Raw genomic sequence first — 12,245 nt, forward strand, 5'->3', positions numbered from 1 at the left:
ACTTGTGCCTTATAGATGGTGGAAAGGCTTGGGGGTGCCATGATGTGAGGCATTCACCACAAAATACCCAGCCTTTGACCTGCTCTTGTAGCCATGACACTTATATGTTTGGTTTAGTTAAGAATCTGATCAATGGTGACCCCTAAAATATTATTGGCGAGAAATTCAACAATCGTAATGCTATTATTGAATATCAAATGGAAGTGGTTAGACTCTCTCTTGTTGGAGATAGTCATTGCCTGGCATTCATGTGGGGTGAATGTTGCTTGTCACATATCAGTCGAAGCTTGGATGTTGTTCAGGTCTTGCTGCAAGTGGGCATGGACTGCTTCATTATCTGAGGAATTGCAAATGGAGCTAAAAACTGCGCAATCAATTAACAAACAGCCTCACTTCTGATCTCATGATGGAGGGAAGGTCATTCAAGAAGCAGCTGAAGATAGCTTGGCTAAGAACGCTGCCCTAAGGAACTCCTGTAGCAACTCCGTGGATTGAGATAATTGGCTTCCAACAGCGACTCTCTTCCTTATTGTCAGATATGACACCAGCCACTGGAGTTTTCCCCTTGATCCCCATGACCAGTATTACTATGGCACCTTGGTGCCACACTCAGTCAAATGTTGCCTTGATATCAAGGGCAGTCACTCTCAACTCTGGAATTCAGCCCTTTTGTCCATGTTTGAGCCAAGGCTGTAATGAGATCTACAGCCAAATGTGGTCTTGACAGAACCCAAATTGAGCATTAGTGAGCAGGTTATTGGTGAGCAAGTGCTGCTTATAGTACTGTTGATGTCTCTCTCCATCACTTTTCTGATGATTGAGAGTGGATTGATGGGACGGTAATTGTAGTTGTCCTATTTTTTATGGACAGGACGTACCTGGGCAATTTGCCTCATCAGCTAGATGCCAGTGTACTGCAGCAACTCATCTACAGACATGGCTAGTTCTGGCGCATAAGCCTTGAGCACTACAGCCAACATCTTTTCCAGACCTATACCTTTCTCTGTGTTCCCCGCACTCAGCCATTTCGCGACTTTTTTTTTCCAGAAATTTATTCATAAAATTTGTAAAAATATATTACATAACAGTTCAAATTTGACATTACATAAAGTGCAATACATTTCAATTTCTTTCAACACGGTACTTGACACTCTGAGGTGCCTCACTGCACTTACAAGTTATGTTTACAATTGACATTTACATTTTATGTCAAAGATTCTCTGGTGCTTACTGCCCGACATATTTTACACATTTTCCAGCCCCTAAGAGGGTGGAAAAAGAACAAACGGGAAGGTTTGTGGTAAAGTGGAAGACAGGAGAGATTAAATGATAAAAGAGTTGGTGATGTAAGGGGATAAGTAAAGAAACAAATGATGTGTCTAGAGGAGGTGTGAATGGCAGAATGCAGAACAGCTGCCATGGGAAAGCAAAAACAAGAGAAAAAGGTGAGTAAAAGCAAAACCTGCAAATAATAAGGAAACAAAATTTGACAGAGATTATCTAACATTTCCAGCATCTGCAGTATTTTGCTTTTGTTTTGAATGAAGCTGTTTTTAGTTCTCAAAATCCCCTGAAAGGAAGGTGCACTGTTCCCAGAAGTACTGCAATACTGAATTGATACATGGAGTGGGCAGAGCAAGCCCCTATTCCATCTCCCTGTTCCAAAAATCAATTTAATAATATATGGTCCACAGATAAGTGACATATCAGATATTGAATTGATAAAAAAGATTTTTCAAAGAATATTCTTTATTCATAAAATTTGTAACAGTACATTACATAAAAGTTCAAATTTGACATTACATAAAGTGCAATACAGTTCAATTTTTAGTATGGTATGTGGCACTCTGAGTGTCTCACTACACCTACAATTACAAATTATATTTACAATATACATTTACATTTCATGTTCAAATAGTCTCTGGTGCATACTGCCCGAGGAGTTTTCACAGGAAATAGGAGCAGGGTAGGCCATTTGGCCCATCGAGCCTGCTCTGCCATTCAAACAGATCATGGCTGATCAACTACCTCTACGCCATCTTTCCCCACTATCTCCATATCCCTTGATGTTGTTAGTATTCAGTAATCTATCGATTTCTGTCCTGAACATGCTCAACGATTGAGCTTCCACAGCCCTCTGGGGTAGAGAATTCCACAGATCCACCACCCTCTGAGTAGAGAAATTCCTCCTCATCTCAGTCTTAAATGGCCTGCCCCTTATTCTGAGACTCACCAGCCAGGGGAAACATCCTATCCACATCTATCCTGTCATGCCCTGTAACAATTTTGTAAGTTTCAATGAGATCACAGGTTCCAGCCCCTCCTTGATATTTAAGTAAAGTAAATCAAGTTGGCTGAAGTCTGGCAACTGTGATAGATGGAAGCTGAGAAGGATCATTCACTTGACACTTCTCTGGCTGAAGGTAGCTGCAAACGTGGTTCACTGTTAAAAGGCTCACACCAGAATAATCACGTGGGAAAGAAACAATGACCGGGTTTTCAATTGCCAGTGGGGTTGGAAAGGGGTGTGGGCATGATTCGAGGATGGCAGAGGGCACGAGATCCCGCCATGTCCAGAAAGTGAGGCAATTTGAAAGGAAGGGTGGGAGGTGGAAAGGGGAACCTGCTTGTCTCCAATTAATGGCCTATTAAACTCCTTGGGAAGCTTGTTAATGGGCCAGGGAGGGCAAGAAGGCAATTTTTAAAGGTGTGATCGCCAAACCTGAACAGACTGGTGCATGTTAGTGCACAGCTGTTGGGTTCAAAGCGGGCTGAGAATAAAGTTTTCTTAGTGGTGATGTAAAATTTTGGGTGCTGAATCTAGTGCTGGATCATGCGCTTTAGCTCATGAAACGTGCTGACCCTGTGAGATATTGCCTGCTCTCTTCTGCTAGGCAGCAGCAGGCCCCATCATGGCTGCTGTCTGCCTTTGCTGCTCGTGCTCTACAGGCAGCCTCAGCCTAGAACATGGCTACCCGACCTGAACCCAACGGGACCTGACGACATGTGTCGGGTTCAGGTCAGGTCAGGTTGGGTCGCTCTTCCGGGTCTGGCATTCGGGCTCGGGTTGGGCTGGGTCGGACATAATCTATCACCACCTCCCGTATGTGGCTCCAATGTTAATGTAGATTTTGGACTTGAAAGGTTGTTTAGTTACAGTTTTTTTTAAGCTTGTGCAACAGATAAGCAACAAAGTGAAAAACGGAAGCTAAATGGTCAGGTCGGGCGCAGGAAAAAATGGAAGGGGTCGGGCTACGGTTGCGTTTCATTTGCAGACCTAAGCTGGCCTTTACCGCCACCTCCGCGAGACGTTCAGCGCCACAAGCTGGGCATAGAACTCGCCTTCAGCCTAATTAGGACATTTACAGAAGCGTCATGTGAGACATACAGTGGCAACGCAGAGTCCAGACCTGGAAATTATCCATCAGATTCCCGACCCCAATTTGAAAATACAGCCCCAGAAGACAGCCTGAAAAGGAAACTGAGTGAAAAGAAAACCGAACTTCACGAGTTAGCCAATTAACATAAGAGGCAGGAGGCAGGCTGTGTGGAAAGTCCCTGCCTGGTGACCAATCAGCGGCTGCCAGGTGTTGCAGTGGACCAATGGGAGAAAAGGAAGGCGGAGCTAAGAGATAGTGAGGGCGGGGCACCAACCGAGTGACGGGGGGGGGGGGGCAGTGACTGACTGAGCGGGGGCGAAGGGCAGTGACTGACAGCGCGAACTAGTGGCAGGGCACCGAGTGAACAAAGAGAGAGGGGGAGGGGTAGTGACTGTTTTCGATTCCGGGAGCTGCTCTGCTAAAGTGGGTAAGTGATGACTGACGAGGTGTTGGGAAAGATCTGACTTTTATTGATATGTTTTTATGAATTACCGAGGAGAGGAGCGAGTGGCGGCCCTGGCCGACCGTGTAAAGGTGACTCAGGGCTGAGTGTTGATCGGAATTGTCCGGTCCCGCCTCACGATGCTGCAATGCGCCATTACCGTATTAGTTCTCATGCTGTTTGGCTCCTTCTGTGGTTAGGTTCCTCCCGGTCTGTAGGGAGTTTCTGACTCATTCCCCCAGATACTGTTGTCCCTGAGTCAGAAACAAAACAATTTTAAATTAACTTTATTGATGACTCATCTCCCAGCCCTCAAGGAATGACTAAAAAAGGAATTGCGTTTCATTTTATTAACTAGGGCACCAACTGTCAGTGCAGGTAAGCCATTGCAATGTTTTCATTTTTGCCTGCTCGCTGTCTTTTTCTTGGATGTGAAAACTTAGTTCTCTTTTGGGTAGGGTAGGATAGGGAGGTGAAGGAGAGAATGATGGTAAGAGACGTTGATCTTGCAAATAACAGCACAGGGGCTGCCAGAACGGAAGACAAATTTCAGACTTAGTTGAATTCAAAGGAAGCAGCCCCATTTCAAACCTATGTGAACAGCAGCTCATTTTCACAATGTGTTGATATTTTTAAACCAAGGCGAGATTTTTTAGAGGTCTGTACGTGTTACGTGGAAGAAAAATAAGGCAGTGAATCCCAGCTTTGAAAATGCATTTTACATGCATCAAATTACTTATTTAACATGTTTAAGGCTAGTACATTTATAATATTCAAAATGTTCTAAATAGACTTGGGTATGTTGCTAATTTCTTGAGCTGTTGTTAAGAGGCTAATCGGTAAATTCATGTTAGTGTAATCTTCTACAATCAACTTAAACAGAACTGCAGTTGGGGTGAGCAAGATGAGGCAAAAAAATGTGTAACTGCAGTTTAAAAATAGTATCTGTTGTACGTGTTAAAGATCAAGGGGTAGAGTTTCCATTTCGGGCCTTGTTACTAAAATGTCCTTGAAATTGTGCTCTTTAGGTTATGCTTTCTGCTAAAATTTATTTGTATAATTGCAAATGTAACATATGAATGTAACATCTTGCCTCTGGGCCAGTCTAATAGAATAATAGCTTTTTTTCCTTTCCTTTCTTCTATATTTAAGTGTGGTAATTCAGTGCAGTTTTAGTACGGCTGAAAATTAATTAAGAACTATATGGAATCATTTAATTTCATTGTTTCATCAGCTTCTTTAATAAATTAATGTTTTATATGAAACAAAACTACTAATACCTCTGCACTTAAGAAAATGAGTGCAATTTGAAGTCACTTCCTGAACTAGTGGAATTTGTCAATTTTAACCTTGTGGTTTAGGTAGTTTTTTGAGTGGAGTCTGATTCATCCAAATTGGGTCTTGAACCAGCATGTAAGATCATGGAAAACATGAGAGTAAGTGATTTAGGTACAACTCACTTATTTCAAGTTCTTTTATCATATGCACCAGTTTGGTCAATTTGTGCAGATATGACTAGTGGAAACTCAATCCCATGGTTTCTGCTCTGATGCAGTTAAACATTGATCGTAAAAGGACAGGTTAAAGATAACTTTCCTCAAAGCAGGTGCTTGAGGCCTATGAGCAAAAAGTTATCAAAGCATAACGCTCCCTGTAACAGCTGGCATATATAAGTAGCACCATAAACAAAGAAAAACATTCCAAAATACTTCATTGTGGGGTAATCAGACAAAAATGGACACTAAGACAGAAGGATATATTAGGGGTGACCAAAAACTTTGCCAAAGAAGTGGATTTTAAGGAAGACCTTAGAGTTAGAGGTGTGGGGGACCATGATGGCTAAATACATGGCTGGCAGTGATAGGCAGGAGGAATGCACAAAAGGTCAGAGTCATTTAAGGAGATGTTTTTTGCGGGGAGTTGGGGTGGTCTCAGGCTGTTAGATATTAGAGATAGGGAGGGACAGTGTCATGAATCATAGAATCTTTCAGCCCAGGAGGAGGTCATTCGGAATATTATACCTGTGTTGATTTTTTGAAATGGCACTTGTGCTTGCTCCCACATCCCAGTTTTTTGTGCATAACCCCTGTAAGCTTTTTAAAATATGCTTTCATAGGATGTGGGTGTCGCTGGAAAGGCCAGCATTTGTTGCCCAACCCTAATTGGCCTTGAACTGAGTGGCTTGCTAGGCCATTTCAAAGGTCAGTCAAATGTCAAATATGTTGCTGTGGGTCTGGAGTCACATGTAGGCCAGACTGGGTAGGGATGGCAGATTTCCTTATCTAAAGGACATTAGTGAACCAGATGGGTTTTATGGCAATCAATGTTTTCATGTCACCATTATTAAGACTAGCTTTCAATTCCAGATGTTTATTAATTAATTGAATTTAAATTCTACCAGTTGCCGTGGTGGGATTTGAACCCATGTTCCCAGGGCATTAGTTTGGGCCTCTGGCATTCCAGATCTGAACTACTGGAAAAAAACTCCATCTCCCCTCTAATCTTTTACCAGTGATTTTGTATCTATGACCTCTAGTTATTGACCCACTTGCCAGAGGGAATAAGTTTTCTTTATATACTCTAATCAAAACCTTTCAGTATCTTAAATCTCTATTGGGTCACCTCTTAACCTTCTCAGTTCCACGGAGAATAGTCCTAATTCTTCATAAATATCATTTATCACCCCTGTTGTCATCCTGGTGAATACATGCAAGCTCTCTAAGGCTTCCTACTGTACTTTAAACTTCTGTGGTTTTGGTACACAAATATGACCGTTTGCAAATGACTATTAATTCTCAAACTTGAATACACTCTTTCTGAATATTTTCTGTAATAGATTCAAATGAATCATTTCCTTCTCGTGCTTTTCTACAGTAATCATATCTCCTAATTTTGTAGTTGCCTTTGTTTTGTGTATTTACCAATCTTTATCCATTCTTCAATATATCCTCAAACATCTTTATTATTTTGCATTCAAGCTGAACATTTCCCAATTCATCATTTCTTCTAAATCAGTAATCCTGAAATATGGAATGTATCCATTTTATTTTCCTTGTTTTCCATATTGTCACAGTATTGAAACCAATGGTATTCTGATTATTGATGCTCAGGTGTTCAGACTGCAGTTTTTCCAGTATCTCGATCTCTTAGTGGAATTAACACAAGGATAAGAATTTAAAATTGGAACTGGGTGTCAATGCAGGTCAGCAAGGACTGGCATGATGTGTAAGCAAAACCTGTTGCAGGGTAAGATATGGGTATCAGAATTTAGGATGAGCTGAAGTTTGTGAGCCCAGCCAGGAGAGCTTGAATGAAATAATTAAGTCTAGAGGTAAGGATGAGGGTTTAGAAACTCTTGAGGCGGGTAGTGTTGTGGAGAGGGAAGCATGCTGTCTTTGTGACAGTATAAGTGGGGTTGGAAGTTCAGCTCTGGGTCAAATAGGATGCCAAGAATATAGACAGTCTAGTTCGGCCTAAGACAATGGCCAGGGAAGAGGTTGGAATCAGTGGCGAGGATAGAGTTTGAGACAGATCTGGCTTCAGTCTTCCCAATCTTTAACTGTTTGTCCAGGACTGAATTTCAACATATAATCTTCCTACATGTAAGGGCAATGGAGGAGCCGATGAGATGGTGGGGAGTGTATAATCCCACTATTAAATAGCCTATATTGCTTTCTCAGTCATGCCATTAAAAAATTTGCTTGTAAACTTAAATATATTGTCAAGAAAAATATGTAATGGGTTAAAAGCCCTTTAGTAAGTACTTCCTCTGAAACAGTGTTACCTTTTTCAATTTGAGAACACAATGCTCTTATTACTAGTCAGAAACTATAGATCTTTGCTTCATTTTAGTTCTGCTTTCGATATTGGTGCAATGATACTGAAATTCCTCCCTTGTGTAGAGTTAAGTGAGTCATCAGAAATGACCAACTGAAGCGATTTACAGTCTTAAACACTAATTTCTTTCAAGTGTATTTCTGAAGTGTGTCCAAGAGAATTTTCTAGATCGGGGGCGGTGCAGTGGTTAGCACTGCAGCCTCACAGTTCCAGCGACCCGGGTTCAATTCTGGGTACTGCCTGTGTGGAGTTTGCAAGTTCTCCCTGTGTCTGCGTGGGTTTCCTCCGGGTGCTCTGGTTTCCTCCCACAAGCCAAAAGACTTGCAGGTTGGTAGGTAAATTGGCCATTATAAATTGCCCCTAGTATAGGTAGGTAGTAGGGAAATATAGGGACAGGTGGGGATGTGGTAGGAATATGGGATTAGTGTTGGATTAGTATAAATGGCTGGTTCATGGTCGGCACAGACTCAGTGGGCCAAAGGGCCTGTTTCAGTGCTGTATCTCTGAACATAAACAAACATCTATATGTTTCCGGTCCAGTGAGGAAGGAGGCATTGCTGGATCTGATTCTGGAATGAGGTGGGTCAAGTGGATCAGGTTCAGTAAGGGACTACTTCAGATACAGTGGTCATAGTACCATAAGGTTTAGATTAGTTTTGAAAATAAACAAAGAACAATCAAGACTAAAAATAATTACTTGGTCAAACGTCAATTTCAATGGGGTGGGAATGGATCTGGCCCAGGTAAATTGGAACCAGAGATTGGCAGACAAAACTGTAAAGTAACAATGAGCTTCCTTTTAAAGAGAAGGTGTTTTGGGTACAGTCAAGGTACATTTCCATGGGGTGGGGGGAGGGGGAAAGTAAGGCAACCAAAGCCAGAGCTCCCTGGCTGACAAAAGAGAGAGTGAGTAAGATTAATAGTAAAGGGGTGGTAAAAGGAATAGCGGGGAGATTTGCACGTGGAGGCAGAGGGCACGGCTGAGGTACTTTGCATCTGCCTTTACCAAGGGAGACAATGCTGCCAAAGTCATAGTGAAAGAGAGGGTAGTTGAGACAATGGGATAAAATTTAGAAGTGGTATTTGGCTGGCTGTGCTTAAAGTTGATAAGTCATCAGGACCAGATCAGATGCATCTAAGGATGCTGAAGAAAGTAAGGGTGGAGATTGCGAACACTAGCCGTAATCACCCAATCCTCCTCAGATAACGGTGGTGCCAGAAACTGGAGAATTGCAAATGTTACGCCCTTTGTCAGGCAAACACCCCCGCCTGCCAAAACTGAAGCACACATTATTTCGCCACATGAACAAAAACTTAAAATTGCAAGCCCTGACTGCAAGGACATTTTCATAGTGCCAGACAGTGTTGAAACAATGGGGACCCTGTAGTTGCTTCCCCAATACACAGAAGTGGTCAGACCAGTTTTAGTTACATGACTGACTGACTGGCTGTTGCAGAGTTTTGAACTGAGAGTTTTAAATTGGAGAAAACAGGATTTGAACTCGGACAAAGCAGTATGCTCATGGAGTAAAGATCTCTCCTGGAACTGAAGCAAGAAGACCTCACTGCTACCTGCTTCCATCTCCTTCCCACTGAACTGAATCTTGTAAAAACACTTGAAACTCAGAGAGAAAAGTGTCCTGCAGGAACAAGGTTTTAAGAAGACTAATGGGCCCTAACGAAAAGTAAGACTAATTGCAAAAGGACTAGAGTGAGCTCAAAGCACCATAACAAAGTAGTGCCTCAAATGGTTCCACCTTATCTTTTCTTCTATTTTCTGTCCCTATTTGCATGTGTGTATCACGTGTGCATGCTAGCGTGGGCACATCGTATATCTGTAGGTGTGAACTGTAATCGAGTTTAAATTTTAATAATTTCATCTTCTTTAAACCTGAGAGCCTGTGTGAATTACTTTCTTTGTCTTATAATTGGAAAATTGTGAATAAAGATTCAGAAAGGGGGAGCTTAAAACACAGTGTGTTTAAAATTAAACCCTGTTACAATAAGACCAGGTGAAGATAGTAACAGACCCCTACACACCTTTAGCACCTAGTCATAACAGCCTTGTTCAAAAGGGGTGCAAGGATAAGCCCAGCAGGCCAGTCAGTTTAACCTCAGTGGAGGGAAAGTTTTTAGAAATGATAATCCGGGACAAAATTAACAGTCACTTGGATATATGTGAATTAATTAAGGAAAGCCAGCATGGGTTTGTTGAGGGCAAATTGTGTTTAACTAACTTGATTGCATTTATGATCAAGTAACAGAGGGTTGTTGAGGGTAATGCAGTTGATGTGGTGTACATGGACTTCCAAAAGGCCACAGCAGAAGGCTTAGCAGTCCCATTTAGCAATGCAAGGGAGGTGAGTCATGCAAATGAATTATTTTCTGACATTTAGCTCCAAATAAGGGAGGTCTATAGTGGATATGTTTTCACACGTACAGTGAGAGTATAATATAAGATTTGAGAGACAGGTAAAATTTAATCAGTGTATATAGGGATCGCAGAAGGCGACCCATTTTAAAAATAGGACAACTTCTGTTGGGTTTGTAGCTCTTAGTTTGTGGCGTGTTTTGTAAGGTCCAGTGAGATTTTGCACCTGTGGGCTGATAGTTGGTTGATAGATGTTACAGCAAAATGTTACAATATCTAAAATACAGCATTTCTAGAGTGACAGTGTTTTTGATCGGCTCAATACAAAGCATCTGATGATTCGGGAAGACACATATACGGTTGGCGATACTTGGTGCATGGGGAAGAGACTGGTTGGTACTGGAAAAATTTGAAGGCAGATTAGGATAAAATAAGTTTGACATTGCAGAATTTAAAGAGAAAATAGAGACTGAGGTAAAATGTAATCAATAATATAAAATTGAGAGACTGAGGTAAAATATGATCAGTATAATATCAGAGGGAGTCTGGGGTAATACAGAAATAAAATAGAGACAGAGGAGATGGCAAGGGAGGGAAGGGTGGCCTGGGGAGATGGATGAGATGATGGGATTGGTTAAATATACTAATTTGACTGCAGGGTCAATATGGGTAAGTTGGGATAGGGATGGTTTGGTGGTATAGGAGGGGTGGATGAGATAATGGAGTTGATTAAGTATACTAACTTATGCTGGTCTTTGCGGGATGGTGACTAACAGCCTTTTTTAAAGACATATTTATTGCTCCCCTGTTTTTGTCTGAGTGAATAATTTGCAACTACTCAATATTTAGAATTTGTAATACACAAAGTGGTGATTTGGCCCAATTGGCCTATGCTGGTGTTCTTGTGCTTCACACTAGCCTCTTTCTACCTCATAGATCATCCTCCTCCTGTTCCTTTATCCCTGTCTGGGTGTATACTGCTTTGAGTCTCTAGAGTGAAAGAGCACTGGTCTTATCTATTTGCGTCACCTGCTTTTATGGTTTGAAGATTTTGGTATTTTGCGATCTGTGAAGGAAATTCTATTTTCATGGTTTTGTTAAAAGTGGTTTAGGTGGGATACATGAGTGCTGATTATATGACTAGTTTAACTTGATGTCAGTGGATTGGTATATTTTTTGGAAACTTGTGCTAAACTTCTCTTGAAATTGAGCCTGGAATATTGCAAACAGAAAATGCTGGAAATACAGAACAGTTCAGTTAGTACCTGTAAGTCAGGTTAGTGTTTTGAGTGCAAGATCCTCCATCAGAACAGAAAAATTAAATGTAAAGCCTTCTATAATGTGGAAGAGAAGGAAGCTGGATGGGTAGAACTGCTGAATAGTGAAACATAATTGCTAAATAATAGAAAACACCATCTTAATGAGGCAATGAAAAAAACATTAGATGAACAGAAGGGTGTTTAAATAACCTTAAGATGATGTAAAATTGAGTGTGAGGAAATTTTGTAAGTCTGAAATATAAATGGGAAATGCTAGAAACACTGTCTTCTGTTCTGCAAGTCCCATCAAGGGGAGAAATATTGTATTGCAGTGTACAGTATCCCCTGCCAAAGCTGTATTATGGGAAAATGTCTGTGACCTGCATCTCCTCCACCCTCACAGTTGCTAACAGGCTGAACCCCGTCCTCAGCACTTTTTGTGAAAACCAGCATATTATGTTTTGTTAGGCTTTACAATTGAATAATATCTGTAGGTGCTTTTTTGGAGGGATGGGGGTGATGGTGGAAAGGAAACATTCTGAACCATGGTGGGCGCATTTAGGAAGGGTGACTAAAAGATTGGCCAGAAGGCTTTTAAAATGTTTACGTTATGGAACCATTGTGGTTTATCGAGGACTGGGATGATGAGTCCAAATCTGATGCTAAATGTGCTAAAAGTAAGTAGTACGAGGCTACCTGGTAAAATGGTCTCATACTACAGTTTGCACTGGCTGCAGTATGATTCCAGTCAATAAACAAAACCAGTAGTCATCTTTTGTTACAGCATATGCATTGTGTATTAATCTTTTAGAAATATTTTAGCCAGCCAACTGAACATTGAAAGGTATCAAACTAATGTATGTTTAGAACTTTATCATAATTTTGATGCATTTTGGGTCCTCCTAGAAGAAAAATTAAATTGTTATTGTTCAGTAGGCTGTATGGTAATTATCATG

General features: G+C 41.2%; 1 protein-coding gene and 1 non-coding gene across 4 annotated transcripts in view; one reads left to right on the forward strand and one right to left on the reverse strand.

Moving 5' to 3' along the window:
* Positions 1–1,576: 1,576 nt before the first annotated feature.
* Positions 1,577–1,764, reverse strand: LOC137371611 (U2 spliceosomal RNA). Its single transcript, XR_010975253.1, has one exon. It is a non-coding gene; the product is annotated as a U2 spliceosomal RNA (small nuclear RNA).
* Positions 1,765–3,669: 1,905 nt separating this feature from the next.
* Positions 3,670–12,245, forward strand: part of birc2 (baculoviral IAP repeat containing 2) — a 50,635-nt gene continuing 42,059 nt past the window's right edge. Inside the window, exon 1 of one of the 3 annotated variants that reach the window (XM_068034081.1) lies at positions 3,670–3,807. The gene's annotated coding sequence lies outside the window, so the exon portion shown is untranslated. Of the gene's footprint in view, positions 3,808–3,844; positions 4,201–12,245 lie in introns of those variants that run through there. The other 2 variants (XM_068034079.1, XM_068034080.1) reach the window with 2 other exon arrangements.

Source organism: Heterodontus francisci, chromosome 6, assembly GCF_036365525.1.
Source record: "Heterodontus francisci isolate sHetFra1 chromosome 6, sHetFra1.hap1, whole genome shotgun sequence".
Lineage (NCBI taxonomy): Eukaryota > Metazoa > Chordata > Chondrichthyes > Heterodontiformes > Heterodontidae > Heterodontus > Heterodontus francisci.